Below are 17,647 nucleotides of genomic sequence, written 5' to 3'. Positions count from 1 at the left end.
CATTTGAACCATTTTATATTTAATAAGCTACGAGCACCCTCCTATGACGGTTATTAACATGTGTTACGTGAAGAACAAAGTCCTTTGAAAAAAGTCAGTGTGGGACCCGGGGTCAATGACAACAGAAACACTGTTTCTTCAAATGTTTAGCCATCGTTGTTTTCACCACTATGTTGTAACAGAACGAAACAAGAGTAGAGCTCCACATTCCGTCGACGATGAGAATTTGAGAGGGCTCAAGCTCAGATCCGATAGCGGAGGTAATATCCAGAGTAATTTTGAAAGAAATCCTCCCAGGATTCACCCTAAGTGATTTAGGAAAATAATTGAGAACCTAAAAGGTAATGGCCGTAGGGTTATTTGAATCCGACTCCTTCCAAATAGCCTCTTCGATCAGTACTTTTCTTGTACAGCAAGTGAAAATTCTGGTAAGATATGAGTTCCCACGCGTTCACTGAGAACCAGCGACCATTGCATCGAGGTGAACTGGGAAATGGGCGTTTTGCCTCTCTTATTACAGCATTTCCGGGGGGGGGGGGGGGTACCTATCATGTTAATTCGAGAAAACATGAAAGCTTTAGTCACAGTTACAGATTGGAATCTCTCTACTTGAAAAATTCTTCATATGAGACGAATCTGGTTAAGCCTCAACCTAAAGGCAAGTTATATTCCTGCGAAATGATGGTTAATAAATAACCTTTACCTCTACCACAATGCTTAGCATGACTTCTGACAGGTGGACTCCACTAACAGCAATACTGGACACCATAGCGAAGTTAAGTCAATGACGAACAAGGATATTCTATCTGGCAAGCAGGTAGCGGCCCAAGTGAGCAGTGCCGTTGACGCTGAAATTGTGAAACTGCGTGACACGACAATGTGCGTTAGCCCCTCTGATTTTAATTCAGAATTAAAATCCAGACGGACACTTTAAAGGTGGTAAAACATTGTTCTCTAAAATGTAAGAGCGTTGTCAGTCAGAACAACCAGCCGGGATCTTAATTGTCGAGCTGCATGATACCTTTATCGCCAATAAAATAAAAAAAACTAAATGGAGAATAGCTGGAGTTAGTCACAAGGTAGTAGTGTATGATTTGCATGTCATATAATTCTAGATCTGACAAGTAGAACGCGAAGCAATAAGAGACTTTGTACTACAACACAGAGCGGAAGCAGACGTTCATTATTTACTGGAAAGTAATGTTTCTTTAGTTTATCACGTTTCCACTAGCAGACACGGCCTTTTCGCCTAGGTACCTTTTATCTCGCGATAGTATTTCCAAATAGAGACTGTTCTACGAACAAACCTATTTTTGTTCAGAGCACTGACACTTTTGCTGCGAGCGATAGTAAATGAAGCGTTAATGAGCATTTGGTGTTAGCGTCGCAGGGTATATTAACACGCTAAACGATGTTTTTGTTTCACGGGTATCAGACACCAACGCGTTCTTGCTTTTTCTGTGAAGTCCCGAGGACAATCTCGGAGTAGTTTTTTCTTTTCTTTTTTTGCAGAAGAAATTACGTTGTAGGAGAAACCATTGGAGCACTACAAACTAATCATTTTTCTGTTTAGCAGCAATACAAGCAAAGGGTTTATCTTCCACAGCACAATGACCAAATCGCATGTTCAGTGACAACACTACGAGCTGCAATGTAGACTTAGTATTACATTCTAATAAACGGAGGCTTTGATCTGTTCCCGGTAACAAAGGCTGCTTAAATTCAAGAATACATTTCATTACTATTTACGTCCTTTGTACATCGACTTACGGATACGTCTATATGCCACGCGTGCCCACGCAGCGATATGCATGTCAAACGAGCAAGTTAACTAGTATTTGGTCGGTGCATAAGTTCGTAGCGCTTTTCAATAAGTCGAATAAACAAAACAGATACACATAACAGAGACTTTAGCCACCAATAAAATAGTCTCGTCCACCTTTTAGAACAGTCTGTCAATGTCAATAATAATAATAATGTGTGACGAGGGCCTCCCGTAGGGTAGACTGCTCGCATGTTGCAAGTCTTTCGATTTGACGCCACTTCGGCGACTTACGCGTCGATGGGGATGAAATAATGATGATTAGGACAACACAACACCCAGTCCCTGAGCGGAGAAAATCTCCGACCCAGCCGGGCATCGAACCCAGGCCCTTAGGATTGACAGTCTGTCGCGAAGACCACTCAAGCTACCGGGGGCGGACAGTCTGCCAATGCTGGAGAAACTTCGATTTCGCGACTGCAGAAATCACTTGGTTTCGAGGCGAAGAACTCTTAGAGCCATGTTCGGAGCGCGTTTTCATCCGAAAAGGAACTTCTTTAAAGGTTGTTCGATAGAGCGGAAGAGGTGAAAAAAGTGAGTGCGTAATGACTTCCCAACCCCAGTCTTGTAAAGTGCTTTTTGCCAGTCTAGCAGAATGGGGGCGATACCTTGGAGTAACAGCACTTCACGCAGCCTTCCTGGTCGTTGTTGTTGGATGGCCTCTGCAAGACGTCTCAGTTGTTGACAAACTTCAGCAGTGATGGTTACACCTCGCGGAAGCAGTTCGTAGTGCACTACACCGTCGTCGTTTCCACCAAATGCATAACAGCTTTTGTTGATGTATGGAGGGATTTGCTGCTTTATTGGGGCTCAGTCATTCCTTTCTTTATGTGCCCCTCGTGGTCTCGCGGTAGCGTTCTCGCTTCCCGAGGACGGGGTCCCGGGTTCGATTCCGGCGGGGTCAGGAATTTTTCCTGCCTCGAGATGACTGGGTGTTGTTGTGTCGTCTTCATCATCATCATTCATCTCCATTACGGTCGGAGGAAGGCAATGGCAAACCACCTCCACTAGGACCTTGCCTAGTAAGGCGGCGCGGTTCTCCCGAGTCGCTCCCCTACGCTCTGTAAAAGAAGTATGGGACTCATCATCATCATCATCATCATCATGTTAACATAAAGACACCAGTTCTCATCACCAGTAACGATGCGGGATCGGAACTGTGCGCGCGTGTGAATTCCCAAGGGAACAAACTGATGAGGTCATCGGTCCCTAGTCTTACTCACTACTGAAACTAAATTAAACTAAACTAACTTATGCTAAGAACAACACACACACACCCATGCCCAAGGGAGGACTCGCACCTCCGGTGGGAGAGGCCGCGCAGTCCGTGGCATGGTGCCACAGACCGCTCGGCTACTACGCGCGGCGGTCGATGTTGTTCACGAGCCGATTAATGATTAGCAAGTATAGATTCACATATGGTCACCCGCTGATTTTTGTGATTTTGGCTTAGGAGCATGCGGTACCCAAACACCCAATTTTTGAACCTTTCCCATCCCTTGCAAATGTCGTACGATGGTGGAGTGATCGCATTTCCTCACATTTGCCAGAGTGCACTGACGTGGATCATAGTGCAATAATGCGCTTAAGCGACCTTCATCAAACCCCGAAGGTCTTCCTGAACGTGGAGAGTCACTAATGTCAAAACTAACTTTCCTAGAAAGATAAAACTTCTTTCTTGCTGTTCTCTGTCCAATGCCATTATCCCCATACATGGCTCAAATGTTTCTGGCTGCCTCCGTTGCTGTCACTCCTCGACTGAACTCAAACAGCAGAACATATCGGAAACCTTCCGACTAGAGATGGGGGAAGTTCAAAATGGTTCAAATGGCTCTGAGCACTATGGGACTTAACTTCTGAGGTCATCAGTCCCCTAACTACTTAAACCTAACTAACCTAACGACATCACACACATCCATGCCCTAGGCAGGACTCGAACCTGCGACCGTAGCGGTCGCGCGGTTCCAGACTGGAGCGCCTAGAACCGCTTGGCCACTCCGGCCGGCGATGGGCGAAGTCTTTCATCCTTGGGAACTAGTTCGCTGGTAATCGCTCTTTTTTTTTGGGAACCGTTCAGTTTTACTCGTTCAACGTTCATTTGTGCATGGTATATGGTTCTTATGAAAAACTGAAAATTAGTAGCATAGGTAACTGAAGATGGATGGTGCGATGAGGGGGCATTTGCTTGCTCTCTGGAGTACAGAGCTTTTATTCATTAAAGTATTCTCATACAGTTATAGAAATAATATGTATGATTATACAAAACCTCTCGTTTAGCCAACTGTAGCGTTATGTGGCTAGTCGCAGTGAAATGATATAAGGTGGCGAACGAATAACCGGCCGTGAGTAGAGACTGCTCGCCAATTACGCACGATTTGTTAACCGCTACGAGCAGAGTAAATAAACATGGAATAATTAGACAGTAAAGAAATAAATAAGCTAATGCAAAAAATAACTTCGAAACATATGACGATTGGTGGACGACAATGAGCAGTCTAGTATTCGGGGCCGATTTTTCGTGTGCCACCGTGTAGTGCTGAAATAATATTGCAGACGTTATCGTATTCTCTTTACAAAAAGTGACACCAGACACCAGATTATGGAGCGCTGGTTTCATTCGGTTGTCAGTCTTCCATAACAATGAAAAGAGACGGAAAATGGCCACTCGTGCGTGCCGTGCCGACTTCCTTTGCATGTGCAATAAAAAAAAAGCCTTTTTATAAGTATGTCTTTTGGTGTTTATCGAAATAGTGAAGTAAGCTGATCTGCCATTTTGTTTCCCGAAAAGATGTATGTATTGCATACCACGTGTTTTTAATGTCATTTGCGTAATTGCAAAATACATTTTAACTGCCGGCCATGTACGCTGAATGGAATGCGAAAATAACCGAAGTCTAGAGTTCAAAAAAAGCTTTGAAACAGATCTAGAATGGGCGTGCGCAGAGAAAGAAACGAACAACAACTTTATACTGAACGAACTATGAGCAGTCGGCAGTGGAACGGTGACTAGTGGCCACACGAGGAAGGACGAGTCAGGCCGAGGGAGACCGAGACAGACGGGAACGGGACCGAGGCTGGAACGAGACCGACCGTTTCCCGTTCGCGGGAACTATAAATAGAAAGCCGCGACCGAAGAGAACTATGAAAGACCGTTCCTTAGAATTCGTTCCTCGCTCCTTCCGTTCATCTTTGTGAACCGTTCCTTCGGACCCGTTAGTTCGCGAACGACCCATCTCTAGTTCCGATTTCTCCATTTGGCATTCCATTTTCCAGCATATACAGACTCATTCGCTATCTCCAAATGACAAAATGACAGTCGATAAATAAACGCGTAGCAACCGGAATACCCACATGCAGAACAAAAACGCCATGAACGAATGCACGAACCTAATAATTTATTACTGGAGCGTAATATCCCCTTTTTTTCTTGTCTTTCATCTCGTACCAGTGAGAGCAACCCAGTATGGAATGTCGCACACACCTCTTCTTTCCAGCTAAATTTCAGCCAATTTAGGAGTGAAGCAAAGGGGCTCTCCTGTCCTGCATTCGTCTGACAAGGTAAGCATCCCGAAAATCTTAGTCTAAGGCAAGTGAGTTATTAACACTTTGCCGTCCGAACGTCTCGTACAAATTTATTCGCTTGGTGCCGGCAGCGCTAACTCAGATTACTTTGCTTGTCGCCGGACGCTTGACACCTCTCCGTTGATGACAAGCTTCAACCACACTGACTTTTGCGCGCTTTAATTTTTCCGGAAATCCTCTGTTTTGCCGTATTGTTCCACAAACTCGAATTTTCTTTTCAAGTAACTTCTCTGCAAGTTCTACAATGTTATAATGATCGTCATGTAGAGGTGATGCCACTTCCCATAAAAAGGTGTCAATTATTCCATCACTGTTTTTGCTAAAGGTTTTCCAGCGTCGGAATATATCATGAATAAGGAAATGTATCCCGTATTCGAGTCTCACAGCATCCGAATGAGTATGCTATATTTCGTAATTTTCGACCGATTGTAAACTTTAAATTTTAACTGTCCGCGCCACGGTATCATTCCATCGTCAATTGAGATGTTTTGACTTGGATTAAACGTTTCTTTAAACTTTTTGGAAAAATAATTACGAACTGCACATTGAAAAGCCGGTCGGCACCGTCCGGTTTCTTGTTGTTGTCGGAAAAATGTAAAAATGATAATATTTGTCTGAATCGGTTGCGGGACACCGTTTTGCGAAATATCGGTGTGTGTATCAACGGATTCGTTGACCAATAACAAAAAATAAAAAAAATGAATGGTTCAAATGGCTCTGAGCACTTCTGAGGTCATCAGTCCCCTAGAACTTAGAACTACTTAAACCTAACCAACCTAAGGACATCACACACATCCATGCGCGAGACAGTATTCGAACCTGCGACGTAGCGGTCGCGCGGTTCCAGACTGATGCGCGTAGAACCGCTCGGCCACCCCGGCCGGCACCAATAACCATCGAGCCTTGCTTTTTTTTTACAATTCCCATGAGGATAGCAAGACCAAACCATTTTCTAAGTTCAGTTCCGTAACGTCGACAAATTTGGCAATTTTTTCATCCAGTTTCCTTCTACTGCACTTTTGACTGTAATACTTTGTTTCCTTGCTAATATATTCAAATAGATCTTTCCCAATATATAATTCTAGGATATCCATGACGCTGTGTGTATCTTAGTGAAAAATTTGTGGACCCGGAGATCCTTCAAATTTATTATTGGTCCTCAGTAAATCATTGTCTTCTTCGTCTGATTCATCCAAATCAGTTGTAACCGTAGCGTTCGCTGAATTCTTCTTGGACGTATTTCACTATCTTCCGACGATTCTGCTTCACTTCCATTTTTTTTTATATCCAGTGTCTTCTGCCCAATCGGCCAAGTCGTCAAAAACGTCAGACACGACGTCCGAGCATTCATCGTAAATAATCGTATCGCCTCTTTCGTGCGCCATGATGAAGGTGCCGCCACAGTATGGAGCCGCGTGACCGCTACGGTCGCAGGTTCGAATCCTGCCTCGGGCATGGATGTGTGTGACGTCCTTAGGTTAGTTAGGTTTAAGTAGTTCTAAGTTCCAGGGGACTGATGACCACAGCAGTTAAGTCCCATAGTGCTCCGAGCCATTGGAACCATTTTTGATGAAGGTGCACAAGTACTTATAAAAACAAAAAGTTGTTGACGCGTGTAACTTCTTGTTACCTATACAAAACAACAGAATGAAAAAGATACCAAACTGCTGTTGCCGGCCACTGTGCGATACTATGCTCACAACACCACTGTGGTGTCGCCGGGCATTGACCGCTATTTCGCGCACGAGGTCACTGTGGTGTCGCCGGACGGCAAAGTGTTAATTTATTTCTGGGAGAATAAGGTAGGTGTGTGTGTGGGGGGGGGGGGGGGGCATATTACACTGGGTGTTCAACACTTAGGGTTAAAACGTCGTATGAATAAAAACTTACACCCCCTCCCCCTCCATCCTTTTTCGTTCTTCCAATACTTGGTGGAGCCCCACACGCCGAGCAGTTTCCTCGCTATCGGCGCACCAGCTTGCTGAGCAGTTGTTCTTGCCAGGCTTTCAACTCGACTGCGCAACTGGGTGGCGAACAGATAACGACATGCGAGACAGATAAGGCGACAGCAGGCTGGCAAGCCGTCGCCGCAGCAGAATCGCGACGACGCGGTAAGCTCAGTGGCACTTCGCCGTTACCTGCAGCGTGCAAAACTGTCACTCTGCGACCAGCCGGATAGCGTCACGTGTCTGACCAACACCGACTCCAAGGAAGGCCACGGCGCTTGTTCGTGACGTCACGTCAGCTAGGCACTGCTAACGCCAGGTCTGTTGCAGGCATACTCATAATGGTGTCTCCCGCTCTGACACAGGAAAATGTGAAACTGTTGGCGGTAGTTGACCAACACACATTGTTCTGAGAGATTTCTGCAGTCAATTAATTGTGCAATTCATTACACTTCTTAACAAATAGGTAAATTGCCACCTGTTTTAAGGGTTGACGTACATAAGCAACTTCATGGTCCAGCAACAACAGAATTCGTGCTTCTTTACCTTATTTGTAAATCTGAGGAAGTTACGTTTGTACTGGATTGCTTTTACAAGAAACTGTGAACATGTTGGTGCTCTTCTTTAGGTATATTGGTAGACTATGGGGTGAGGAGCACTGAATGTTAATGAAATATCTTGCGATTGTACACGTTGGGGAGGGGGTGGGTGACAGAAGAAGAGGCAAAAGAGAGATACTTGTTTTATCACATAAAATATTTTATCATATAGCTTCTCCTTTCAGTTGCAAGAGGGGAATATTTATCTTTTCTAATGTGCATGTTTAAAAAGTTTAAGCTCAGCAGTATTTTCGATGTATGAAGCTATTTTGTTTCCTGTTTAGAATTCCTTTCGTTGAAAACGACTGTAATCTAATGACTGGCAACAGTTGGACAGTTACACATGCAAATTAGTTCACATTTCCAGTGACGATGTCAAACGAAAATAAATAAGTAAATAAATTAAACGAGTTCATTGTAAGGGTAAGTTCCGATGGCAAGATGGATGAAATAAATATAGTTACTTGAATGTAAAATTTCCGAAGCTCGCAATGTGGCAAAGCATCTTCTCATATTTATCTACGTTTGTTACGACAGGATTCAGTAATACAGAACTATGATCATTTGTAGCTTTACGATAGTAAGAAAATCTTTCATCTAAATAAAACTGCAGAATCCAAAACAATACCAAACATTTTGTCCAAAAATAAGAGATTTATAGTGATAAGCACGCCCAGGCGTTTTTGCCTGCAAAAGACCTGGCGTTCGCCGTGCCTAGCTGACGTGACGTCACCAACAAGCGCCGAGGCCTTCCTTTGAGTCGGTGTTGGTCTGACACGCGTCAGCTTCACCAAACTGTTTAGCAACAATGGTAGACAACCTGGGTACATCCCTGCAAGAACAATGCGGTCAGGTTTGTAGGCAGATCAGTGTTTACCAGCCCGCACGGCCGCGCGTGTTAGCACGCTGCTTCCGGGATTCGGGCAGTCGCGCCGGCCCCGCGTCTGGCGGACTGACGCCGAGGGCTGGTGTGCCGGCCGGCCTGGCTGTTGTTTTTAGGCGCTTTCCCTCGTCCAACTTCGTGAATACTGGGTTGGTACCCACGTCCCGCCAAATTACACGATTTTCAAATATTCATAAAACATTCGCACACTTTCAAACGGATAACACTCCACACAGACAGCTGCGGTACACAAATTCTCTCCAGGCGTAACATGGTGGCGACAGGAAGCATATCTGGCCACTCTGTAACATTAACAATGTCAATACCGACAATAACCATGCTGACCCTATGTAGGTAAAGGACAAAGGCAAAAGAAAACTAAGGTAGAGTAGCATTTAATTTGTCGTCGATAAAGGAGGCACTGGGAGCTAAGAAATAGCTTTTTTGGGGTCGGACATTAGCGAGAATTCGGCTATGGTATCGATGAAGCAATCACCCGAGCATTCTTGTAAACCGATTTAGTGGAAACAAGGAGAAAACCTCAAGGCAAATGGAGAGTCGGTCCCTGGTCCTACGCGTCACTTAACCGCTGCGTCACCGCACTAGGTATGATGCTTGGTATTACTTCTCGGTGACTTCGGTGGTAAGCAGAACTGGACGTTCGCAATTAAATCCTCAGTTGTTACTTATCACTTATGGCTTCATTCATCGCTGACAATTATTCGTTAACGCGAAAAATGGCAAGCTGCATGGTGGTTCGAAGTCTCACAGTAACTGGCTGGACATTCAAGCTGATAGTTGCTTGAAACACATGAAAAGTTACGAGATTTCTTTTTTCTATTTTTCTCACTAGTTGAGAGTAGAGACTATTTTGGAAAGCTACACTAAATTTCAATTTCGATCAGTTATTCACTTGCTGAACAATAATGTTTTGAAACAGGATAAAGTGACGTGTAGGAAGTGCATACTATTTCAGTAAAAACTGCAAGAGATTTCCCAAAACGTGTTGGTTAAACGCTATCTATGCGGAAAAAAAAACCGATACCGCTCGATGGCGTAACTACTGCAATCGCAACAAAAGCTCTCAGACGTAAGCAAAGGTAATTCAGAGAAATCGCTATTTTTTTAATTGCGTGATTATTCAAGTTACAAATCCTCGGACTTGCTCTTACGATGAGGACGAAATATTGGCCAAGTGAAATTTATCGACATCCTCCTGCTGATTGTATTTCACAATTCGGTGCATCCTATTCTCCGATCGTGCAAATTTTATAACCATTGAGACTACTCTCCCAGAGAAACAGTGTCATCCACGAATGTGATATTACCTACAGAGAGAAAAAATAATGGGTGTCCGGTTTGTTAAACGCCCAGAGTTGAAACTGTGCCAGAAAACTGCAGTCTCTGTTGTGGATATATTAGGTGCATTTTGTCGTCCAAACACTCTACAAAGATGGAGAATTCTTTGCGCTGTACATTCTATGCACGAAATTCCCCTCAGTTGTTACCTTTTCGCCGTATGAGTTTGCAGTTTCAGCGTACGCTGTTTTATGATTGTTTACCACAAATGAAACTTGATAAGCGTGCTAAATATCAGTGCGATCAGTGTAACATATTGCACAATAAGAGCAGTTCAATAGCACAGCTTGTTTTGCTCTACCTGCCCGTCTGAAATTGCTAGCGAAGATGCTGCTAACACGCCTTACACTTCGCAGTATTACAAGCGCTTAATCAATTCAACGTAACGTAGGATAACGTAAGTGCAATCTTGTTGTTAACAGTCGTGTTGGCTCTGAGCACTATGCGACTCAACTGCTGAGGTCATCAGTCGCCTAGAACTTAGAATTAATTAAACCTAACTAACCTAAGGACAGCACACAACACCCAGCCATCACGAGGCAGAGAAAATCCCTGACCCCGCCGGGAATCGAACCCGGGAACCCGGGCGTTGGAAACAGTCGTGTTAGTAGGAAAGAAAGGTAATGAGGGTGGCGATCTTTAGAACGGCAGACATCAGCTATGAAGTTTAGTCGCCACACGACGTAAGTTCGTTCACGAACCTAACCTCAGACTCAAGCGGGACAAGCAGGCGATTCATTAGATAGCAACCTAAATCAAGTTTGAGAGACAAGAGAAAAACCTGAAGAGGTCCAGATACCATGTTACGAAACAAAAACTTGAAAGAATTAAGTAAATAAAAAAGCCACGATGACGAAACCTGCGTGAAGCCAAAACGAGCAGGAGAGCAATGCAGTAATCCATGAATTCTAACACACAATTTTGTCGGTCGGTCTGTTTAATAATCCTAACAAGTTTTGGTCATATGTAAAGTCGGTAATTTGATTGACACCATCTATACAGTCGCTCAGTGACCGTACTGGCACCGAAACAGAAGAAGTCATGGAGAAAACAAAATAGTGAAATTACAAACCTAGGCTCGCAGTAACAGGTAACCACACCCGGACGATCAAACTCTAGGCAGAGGAAAGAGAACCACAAACGCTGAACTACTGCTGGGTACCTGTGAACGCCCTGGGTGGCGCAGTGGAGTGGAATGTTGAGAATGGTGTTAATAGCCGGGCCGCTACTAGAGATAAGTCGCCAGATAGCCCAGTTCCGGTATATGACCCAGCAGAGCTGCCCACACTGTTGGCGAGGCTGAAAGTCCGATTTATTTCAGGCAGAGACGACCAGAAATGAATTGTGATGATTTCTGAAATATGTTTGTAATTTTGCGCACGAAATTAATTTGAAAACTGTAGAAAAAAGATGGGCAAAGCAGTATTTTATAAGAAGGTTAAGGCGAAAGGGGCCTGATACACACTCCACAACGAAGAAACTGACGACGAAAGTCCTGTATCTGAAGCACTAGTAGCCACCTATGATCGCTGCCCCTCTACCAAAAAATGCCTCATTAACGATACTTCGATGATGATGATTATTATATTATTATTATTATCCATTTTTGCGAAATTTCGTGGTGGGGACAGTTCCATATATTTCCTACAACGTACTGAAGCTTTATCACATTTCCCGTTTCCTAAAATACGACTGTGAGGCGAGTTTGTGGAGTTTGACGAAATGTTGGAACCACTTTGTTATGAGGAAGTATAGAAGTACCCACAAAATCTCTCTCTCTCTCTCTCTCTCTCTCTCTGCCATTTACTTTAGATAATTACGTAAGTGATCAAACCTCACTACAATTTACTTAGTTCGGCAATGCAGGCGGATTAACTTTGTTGAAGCTCATTTTGAAGTGAGTTTCACTGTCCTATTAACGCCGGGATCATGATAGAGCATAACCATAAACTAAATACTGTTGATAAAGGTGACTGTAGCCTTTAAATATCTGTAACAGGCAAAATTATCATGTATTAAGATTATAATTTTTTTAGATTTTTTGGAAATGGCTGACTTAGTTTACAAACAAATGGACCGATTTACACGGGATTTCACTCAACTATTGTACCTGTAGCAAGTTTACGTTGCTTTTTACGACAGCGATGACACTGGGGAAAATTCGGTTGTACAACCTGCAAAATCAGGCCCTGTCATGTTACAACACTGACGCCCATCGTCTGTATTGCTCAAATAGTGACTTAACTGATGGCCACAATGCGCGCAGGTTGTTGCGAATGTTTGCGTTATTAACTGTGTAAAGAAGAAGGGTGCCTGGAAAATCTCTAAAGACGGATGCTGGGATAGCTCCTTTGATAGGGCACGACCGAATTCTGTCCCTGCCCTTGTGCTCCGTCTCCAGTGACCCTGACGTCGACGAGACGTTAAATCTCTATCTTCCTTTTCTTCTTGAGGAGAACACAAAATTAATGCAGATAGAAGTGTGACAAAGCACAATTTCTTCAATCATAATCTTTCATTTCCCCTTTTCAGTCCTTGATGTTTGTGAGCTACCACTCCATTCTCAAGGACTGATTGATACTTTTGCCAGTTATGCCCTATCCCATCTATGAGAAGGAGCGAAAGTCTTAATGAACTCTTGAAAATTGAATTGTCACTCCGAAATACGCTCGATCAAAAAGGAAAGAAAGATATTGTACATTCATTTGTAATTATAAAGCAAAAGACATTGACGGCCCACAACGACGAAATGACTGCATGTATATGTGAACTGAAAAAAATTCAAGTGGGTCTTCGTGAAGGACGTATCTGGTACTTAGCAGGGGGTCTTGGCTGGGTGGAAAGTGACAATTTTGTTGTGAGCCGGTGAAGACAGCGAATTTGAAAGCGAAATGAATTCTGTGGTAGTAGACGGAGCTGCGGCGTAACCCGCTGTGTATATTTGCTCGATGAGCAATGAACGTTTCGAAACTTCTTGGCAGATTAAAACTGTGTGCAGGATCGGGATTGGAACCTGGGTCCTTTGCCTTCCGCGAGCGAGTGTTCTGCCGACAGAGCTACCCAAGTGCGATTCATACGACCCGTCACAGCTTTACTTCCGCCAATACCTCATCTGATGCCTTCCAAAATTCATATAATTTCTCCCGTGACCGTAGCAGAACTAGCACTTGCGGAAAAAAGGATATTGCTTAGCCGCAGCCTGGGGGACTGTTCCCCGAATGAATTTTCACTCCACTGCAGAGTGGAAATTTATTCTGAAAAAATACATTCCGTTTTAAGCAACACACATCTCCGATGACTATTTTGGTGCACTTCAGATTAGTTAATAAAAATGAAAAAGGGAACGGAGCATGAGTGACACGCAACTTACTCTGAAAACTACTAAAATTTCTGTAAACTAGACAAATATTTTAGTTGCAATGGGATCCACAGCCAAAACAAATTTTACGATGACAACAAACTGCCGCACAGGGTCGTTAGTTGGGTTACACTGTCTTTTTATCTTGGATTCTCTAGGAGCGCACAGTTTCGTCTGCGTGCCCGTTTCAGATGCATAGTATAACCCGTCAAACGGACATTGCTTTTCAGTCAAAAATTCTCTCTAGTCACACAATGTTAAAATGAAGTGGGTTCGCTAGACTTCATAAACAACAACAGGAGAATGTTTTGTAGACAGCTATGACGCAATATGCCGCTCGCAAATACAAGAGCGAACTTTAGTGAAGAATCCAAAATAAAAAGAATATTTCAATGCAGATGACAGACAGCGCGGAACATCGTAGTCATACAGAAAACTTAACGTTTGGGCTTGACAGGAAATATAACCTAAGGATGTCGCCTAACAATAGGCTAAGAATATTTTTCAGAGCTTCATTGCCACTGTAACAGGATTCCACTGATCACGAAACATCATTGTGAACGACGGGAAAGACTAATGCTGACGACGTGGTCAGGTCATATTACCTGCCCCTATCGCATATTTTCCGGCAAGTTTGGCACCTAGCAGACGGCAGGAAATGCAGTTGCAAGGTAGGTTGGTCATAAATGCTCGAGTTGTACCTCGTCACGCGAGAGAGCGGACGGAATAACTTGTGCGGCGGGAATACTAGCCAGTACCTGCGGTCTCCCTCTCCAGAGGTGATGTGATAGGCACACTCTAAGCTGCGCCTGCTACTGACAATTTCATTAATTTTAAACTGCACACACGAAACTATATTCACCTGAGTGGACCAGTGAGCTAACACTTGACTTGAACAGGTAAACTGAATGACACCTGCACAACGTATTTCACCAATTGCACACCGCGGTCACAGATTACACACACACGAGCTGCGAAAACATACGCAGCACTTCACTGTCACCAACAAGGGCCGTCCACCCGCCGGCAGTCCACGAGCGACTGGAGCCAGGTATGCGGCCGCTCAGCTGGCGAGAGCTCGTGGTGGGGGTGGGGCAGCGCAGTGGTGGGGGTACAGGCAACTCTCGCCGCTCTGCGCAAGCGCACTGCGTTCGCTGCTGGGGCAGCATTCTGCGAGGCATTGCTGACGAAAGCTTTAAATTCACGGCCACAGGTTCAAAATACTGCTCTGCCTTCACAAGGCTCCGTAATAGCAGGCAGCCGTGAAAAACAAACCTTAGTCGTTCACCAGAACTTAAACGGTCTGATTATTGTAACTTTGATTGTCAATCCATTTGATATGGAAATACATCGGACATAAATGCTTATCTTGAACGAACGCTTTAACAAAAATAAAACTTTTCTGCAATCAGCCACCTTTCTTTTTAAGGTGAAACATCCCTCGTTCTGTTCAAACACATTTCGGGCATGCAGCCGGTCGTCGTTCAATACTTCGCACGATATTTCAACTGGGCACCTGCCATCCCTCGTTCTTTTGATATAAAATGACCTTTCATCATACAACCACAAAGCAGAAATAGCTTCTTAAAGAAATTTCAATCTGTCTATTATGCAAAGTGTTCCATTTCTTTGCCCCCAAACGTGTTTCAACAGCTCTGTGACATTGTCAGTGATTACTTTCCTCTAGATTGGTAAGTACTGTAAGCCTATCTTTTCTTATTCTATAGTTTTCCATGGTTACTTTTATGACACCTGTTCTCATCTGGAACAACTGTGACCTGATATAGACTAATGAAAAGATTATCTTGCAATACGTAAAAATCTAGAGATTAATATCATGATAAAAGTACCCGCTGATAATGACAAAAAGCTGCTAAAACATCTTTGGACATAAAGAAGAAGAATACTTGTTTGCATAATACACGGAAGTGTATTCCCATAATTTAATCGCAAATATGGCTTCAAAACAACATCACGAATAAATAGTTCAGTTTCCTGACGATGAAAATTTTTATCACGCCTTATGAAGTAACTTTAAAACTCGAAAATATAAATATTATTGTTCTTAATAATTAATAACCGGTTCTCTGCAAATGGATTGTCGCTGAATTTAGATAAAACAAAGTACATGCAAGCTAATACTCCACAAGGACTGACCACACCATTACAAATAACGCTTGTGGGGAAATCAGCCCATGAAACAATAGTGCAAGTTCTTAGTTGTTTATATTTGTAAGGACGCGAACTGGAAATCCTCATGTTACAGATCATCTTTAACGTCTTAGCTGTGCACTTTTTGCGTTGCGTACGATACTCGATTTTGAAGATAAAAATGACAGAGTTGAGATACCTTTCCATTTGCATTTGTTAATGAGCCGTGGCAATATACTTTCGTGTAATACGTCATTCAGGGGAAAAGGATTATTGCACAAAATTTATCGATAAATTCGAAAAAAATGTCTTACGCTAAACATCACTTAGCTCTAGTGCGCCAAAGGAAGACGTGAGCTATTGTGCCACATAAATCTTTGTCCACCTGTGTGCGGGAAATAGAGAGATAGATAGATAGATAGATAGATAGGTAGGTAGGTAGGTAGGTAGGTAGGTAGGTAGATAGAGAAAATGGCTCTATGGGACATAACATCTGAGGTCATCAGTCCCCTAGAACTTAGAACTACTTAAACCTAACTAAGACATGACACACATCCATGCCCGAGGCAGGATTCGAACCTGCGACCGTAGTGGTCGCGTTGTTACAGACTTAAGCGCCTAGAACCGCTCGGCCACACCGGCCGGCAGAGAGAGAGAGAGAGAGAGAGAGAGAGAGAGAGAGAGAGAGAGAGAGAGAGAGAGATAAGCAAATGACTTTGAGGAATTACGACCTCGGGAGATTCCGACATTATTCATACGACCGTGAATCTATATTTTTGACCCGATACCCTATATTCAATCATTTCATGATAGGTATCTTAATAAATATTGTAAAATTGATATCGGAAGTACGTAATGCTGCTCGAAAAAAATAATTTTTCGCTAATAGTTTAATGGGAAATAGCAGTAAGCATCTATATAGTAAATAGGGAACATGTGCAACACCAAAAATTAGACACGACGCTCATTCTGTAACAAAAATATTCGACTGTAGCGAGACATACCAGCCTATATAGTCTGAAAACTTACCTTGGTAAAATGGTTAGAGAAATGATTCCATACTCATATTTATTGACACAAAAATAGCGTACTGAATTTAGTCGTTTCGCTTATGGCTGTTGATAATAAGTATTGTGATTGGAATTCCGACAGTTGACCATTTTCAAGCATGCTGAAAAATAATATAATTTCTATATTTCGCCTTGGATTCTCAATAAATTGTTGTATCTGAAGGAAAATACGTAAAAAGCATTCAGTACCTTCCGATACTGTCGGCATCGATACTTTTGTACCTATGTCACCGAGGCATCGATATAATGTTGGCAATTGGTATCGATATCAAATGTCATTCCGAATCTGTTACTCAAACTTTGCTATTACTGTCACTTTCTACTCGTGTGGCTTCTGCGACGTGGGAGATGTTTGGTGCGTCTACCCCCCCCCCCCCCCCCCCCCCCCATGAGGGGAGAACTTGCCCGACGACGTGATAGAAGAAGAAACTGGAGTCGATATGGAAGGCATAGGGAATCCACTATTAGCCCATGACAGCTCTGCAAGTCTTGATATAAGGTAATGAAGAAGGGATAGGTAACATTCCATCGCAGTTCCCAAAATCATTGAGCGAAGTGGCAACCAAAGAACTATTCCAGTTGGTGGGTAGAATATACGCGACTGGCGAGGTGCATCAGACTTTCCGAATCGTCCACACTATTGCCAAGGCAGTAAGGGCCGGTAAATACGAGGACTATTACACAGTGTCCTTAATTGCTCATGCATCCAATTTGCTGACAAGAATAATATACAGAAGAATGGAAAAGAAAACTGAGGATCTATTAGATGACTGAATTTGGCATCAGGAAAGGTAAAGACACCAGAGAGGCGATTCTGACGTTTTGGTTCATAATAGAAGCAAGATTTAAGAAAAATCAAAACGCACTCATAGGATTT

General features: G+C 43.3%; 1 protein-coding gene across 1 annotated transcript in view; it reads right to left on the bottom strand.

Annotated features, from left to right (window-relative positions):
• LOC124606397 (partitioning defective 3 homolog) overlaps positions 1-14,565 on the bottom strand; it is a 290,115-nt gene extending 275,550 nt beyond the window's left edge. Inside the window, exon 1 of the mRNA XM_047138378.1 lies at positions 14,412-14,565. The gene's annotated coding sequence lies outside the window, so the exon portion shown is untranslated. The remainder of the gene's footprint in view (positions 1-14,411) is intronic.
• Between the last annotated feature and the right edge of the window lie 3,082 nt (positions 14,566-17,647).

Source organism: Schistocerca americana, chromosome 3 (assembly GCF_021461395.2).
Source record: "Schistocerca americana isolate TAMUIC-IGC-003095 chromosome 3, iqSchAmer2.1, whole genome shotgun sequence".
Lineage (NCBI taxonomy): Eukaryota > Metazoa > Arthropoda > Insecta > Orthoptera > Acrididae > Schistocerca > Schistocerca americana.
The sequence above is the reverse complement of the archived record's forward strand: the minus strand, read 5'-3'. Positions and strand labels throughout refer to the sequence as shown.